The sequence below is a fragment of the Pseudophryne corroboree genome, chromosome 3 (genome assembly GCF_028390025.1).
Source record: "Pseudophryne corroboree isolate aPseCor3 chromosome 3, aPseCor3.hap2, whole genome shotgun sequence".
Taxonomy (NCBI): Eukaryota; Metazoa; Chordata; class Amphibia; order Anura; family Myobatrachidae; genus Pseudophryne; species Pseudophryne corroboree.
Genome location: NC_086446.1, coordinates 425,007,914 through 425,012,696, shown reverse-complemented (window position 1 = coordinate 425,012,696; position 4,783 = coordinate 425,007,914). Strand labels below are relative to the sequence as shown.

The 4,783-nt window shown below is 39.4% G+C and overlaps 1 pseudogene; it reads right to left on the bottom strand.

Annotated features, from left to right (window-relative positions):
• Positions 1-3,001: 3,001 nt before the first annotated feature.
• Positions 3,002-3,120, bottom strand: LOC134887285 (5S ribosomal RNA; annotated as a pseudogene).
• Positions 3,121-4,783: the final 1,663 nt, after the last annotated feature.

Here is a 4,783-nt window from a genome sequence, read left to right as displayed (position 1 = left end):
TCCTTACCCTGTCTGTGGTTGTCTCTCCTCGGCTTCTCCCCCTGAACTCCAGCTCCGCAGTCTGCTAAGACCAGGCAGCCTCCTTCATGCTGAGGTAAGTATATGGGGAACTGAAGGGGGTGTATTAATGTTATCTATGAGGGTTATGTAATGTTAAGAGGATGGGGTTGCAGTAACATATGGGGGGATATTATTGGTATCAGGGAGGGGGTGTATTAATATTATAGGGGTATATTATTGCTATCTGGGTGGTGGGGTGAATACGTTTTAATATTATGGGGGTATACTACTGATATCTGGGTGGTGGGGTGGGAGCGTATTAATATTATGGGGGTATATTATTGTGGAGTGGAGCTGAGCTGATGCCCTCAGCGGTAAGTAGCTGTGACATGCACCCACCCAAACATTTTATATTATAAAACACACACATACACACACACACACACACACACACACACACACACACACACACACACACACGTATGTATGTATGTATATATATATATATATATATATATCATAGCAAGGGGTCCGGCACTCTATTTTTGCGGTGCGCACCTTCGCCGCACACAGACCCTTTATTATCTATGGGCGGTAGGGCGCAAATTTATAGTTTGCAGGGGGGCGCCGAACACCCTAGCACCGGCCCTGTATAGCCAGGCCCGACAACAGAAATCATGGAGCCACCTACACTGATATCTCTGGGGGCCCCCTCAACTATCCCCCTCCCCCTCCCCTCAAACCCTATGTAAGAACACAATCTGTAAGCGCTCATGCCCATTATACACACATAGACACATATACACATACACACACATATACATACTTTTATATATATATATATATATATATCTATATCTATATATATATCTATATATATCTATATATATCTGTATATATATATACATATATACATATGTCTGCACACACATATAGCAAAAGCAATTTGCTGGGGTGTCACTCAATCCTCATAAGTGGTAAAAAATAATCCCCATTTAAGAACATATATTCCAAGTTTAGGAGTACACTCACCAGTCCATTTGTAAAATCATCAAATCTTTATTGTAGCATGGATGTAAAAATCATACCGACATTTCGGTCACGTCAGTATGAGTTTTACATCCATGCTACAATAAAGATTTGATGATTTTACAAATGGACTGGTGAGTGCACTCCTAAACTTGGAATATATATATATATATATATACATCCCAAACGGCGGCTTTTTTCAAGACAGTAAAGTGTGCTGAAACTTTGCCGTAGCTAGGGTCTAAAGAGCATTATTGATTCCGGAGTGTCGCCGTTTGGGAGATGTACATGGATTGCGACCACGAACTGGTTTTGCGATTGGAGGACACCCGGCTAAGTATACCTTTAGTATACAGCGAGTGCCGGTACTTGGATATTTATATATATATATATATATATATAGTGAGGATGATCAACGGCGGCACTCAGGAGACTGCTAAGTGGTGAAACAAGCTGGTGTTTACTTATCAATGTTTCTGGGTACGCAGCCTCGTCATCAGGACACACACAAATGTGAACAGTGTAAAAAACAAATTTAAATATGTTACCCAGCGCGCCTCCAGCCGTCCTCTCCGCGCCACTGTCCGGTTTCCGGGTTCTGGACTTCCGGCCCAGGACTTAGTCACATGACCGGATATCCACTTCCCGGGCCGTCACACGGTGGCGTGGGGGACTGTTGCCAGGTTACCACTGTAAACCAAAACACAGTCATAATCCATGTCAATAAATGCACTTAGGACAGGTAGTTATAAACAGTCTGAATAGTATGATTCAAAACGTGTGTACATGTGCGGCTATTAATAGCCACAACTGGTGATTGCATGAATATAAAAAAATATGAATATAACAATATATATATCTATATATATATCTATATATATATATATATATATATAAAACAGTGATGTAATAATAAAAAAATATGATTATCATTATTAAAATAGCTTCACCACAGCATTTACTGCGTGCATAGGGTTACACTAGAGCATTTATAAATCTTAATCTGTTTATTATGTGCCAAATACATACAGTCACCTAATCTGCTTTTATCTCACTTACATTTTCACTGTATGGTTAACAGAAGGGTTTGGTTTGGTTCCGCACAGGAAAGTTATTATAGCAATGAACATGGGTTTGTACAAAACTTGTAGAAAACTGTTAAACTAACCAACAATACTAAGCATAGAGATCCTTTAAAAAAAGGTACCTGATAATTATTATAGGTTGGTGGTGCTCCCAGAGTCAGTAATAAATTGGATAGGAAGGAGAAAAAAGAAAGACTCTGTGTTGGGGCACACTTTGAAATTTGTAAATTTATTAAAACTTAGCTTTTAATTTAGTTCCGCATAAAAAAAGGGAGGGTTGATACAGAAAAATGTTCAAATACACAAAATATACATATATTGGTAACAATCTCCACAGAGAAATGTGTTCAAATGTATAAAGTATATAAATAAATACATTTGTTAGTAAATTCCACACAGGGAAAGAAGAATCTGATTCAAAATTAATTAACAGAAATCAGGATAAGCCTGATAACAATTAGGAGCACCTATGGTGAAAATATGGAAAACAACTATATGCCTAGTTGATCAAGATAAAGGGCACAAATAAATGAAATTGAAATGTAATCACAATTGTGGTGATAGTAGGTTACTAGAAGTCCATTTGCCTAATTGATCAAGATAGAGGGAACAAGTGAGTATAATTATAATATAATTCACAATTGAAATGATAATTAACTAATGGCAATCCCCTGGTAGGGGCTATGTTTGCTACAGAGAAGATCCTAAGGTAAAAAGACGTTTGTAAGAATTTGATTCCAAATGACATTCATAAGAAAACAACACCAAGATTGCCAAAAATGGTAGTAACGATCTAAGGTTATTGAGGGAGTAGCCAAGAAGTAGGTACAGACTTTAAAATTCAGAAGTTGCTCTAACACTTCTGCTGTTTGTGATCAGAGGTTAAGTCTTTACTGCACCTGATATTCCCAAGTGGTCACCCAACTGGGTACTAATCAGGCTTATCAACGCTTAGCTTCCAAGATCGGATGAGATTGGGCGTTGCCGCTGAAATATGGCAGTAATTGAAACACTATGACACAAATGAGAGAGTGTAATAGAGGATGAGCAACAAGAGTACTTCTGCTGTCCAGTTAATAGCGCAGATTCTCTGTTACTACGGGCATTGCAGAGAGTAGTCTCGCATCTGGATGAGAGGGTACAGAATTATAGGTGAGATAAGTAAAGGATAGGGAGGGGACCCCACCTTCTGCTGTCCACTGTCTTATATGTTATAGCGGACAGTGGATGAGAGAGGTAGGTTAGGCTCACCTATTGAAAATAAAGGTTTGAAGACAATATGATGTACTCAAAAAAGTCGATTTATAACAGGCTACTTTGCTAAGCCAAAAGACCAGTGTACAGAAAATTATGAGAAAAAGAGCATGAATTAAGTTACATAATGAGCGTTATAAAATAACTAGGTAGCGGAATAGCCATTAATCTAGTGCTGATAAATAACATGCACAAATTACAAATAAGTAGGCTTAGAAACAAATGGTACGAAGTACTGCTATGCACGTGAAAATGCTAAGAGACATATGCATATTATAAGGGGAAAAAAAAGTGGTCTATGGCAATCTAAGGAAAATTTAAGGATCACTTTAGCAAACAAAGAAAAATTAATTAAATAATATGTAGTAATGCAGAGAGTCCCAGTGGACACATTCAATACCAGGGGATACCAGAAAGTGATCTGAACTATAAAAGGTTCAGCATCACTGAGCACAGACGGCCGTTTCACCGGGGTGGCTTGTTCACTGTGTCAGGGCATTAGGAGTAGCTGCCGTATTTAAGGTAAAAAGGGGAGGGGACAGAGGAGGCTTGGCATCATTCTAATTGCGGATTGGTTGGAGACCGGAAGTGAATATTAGTGACGTCATCTCCGTATAGGAGGAGCTGTACTGTTAGGTAAATCGGGTGTCTAAAGCCTTTCTTGCAGTTAATGTGTAGGATCATATGGAGGTAACTGACATGCAGCCGGATCACTCTTAGATCTGCGTTGACGACCCCGCGATCGCGTCTGACCGGAAATCACGTCTGACCGGAAGTCTCGCGATCGCGTCTGACCGGAAGTCGCATCTGGCCGGAGGTTACGTCTGACCGGAAGTCGCATCTCCGGTTTCACTGGTGCCTGGTGCTCAGCGCGTTTGTTGATCTTGAGTTGCTAGGTAGCCGTTGCTTATGAACCAAGTTCACAGAGTAGTTCGCGTAAAGGGCTAACAGCGGTGTGATGCATTCATACTGGTTAATGAGTCATCGGGTGGCCACAGCATACACAGAGTGGTATTCCAAAAAAATATATAGAACATATCCTCAAGGTTTTATTCGGTTGTGGGTCACTGAAAGAATAAATAGAGATTTAAAAATTCTGGAGACATGACAAGAGGGAAAAAAGGAAAATGGGAAGAAAAATATCAAAAATTATTAGCTGATGTTAATAAATAACAGAAAGTGAATCAATATGGACGGTTGGTTCCTAAGGAGGCTGGATAAGAGGAAAGGGCATGATTGTTGTTAGTAGGATAATGATAGTTAAATATAGTATATAACTTCAGCAAGTGCGTTGTTTATATATGAGAAATAGACGATGGTGTGTAATACAACCATCTTACACGAGTTCAGCAATTGCTGGGCGGCCTTAACATATAAGTTCTCCAAAACGTGGGAATATGATAGGTTGTGGTTAA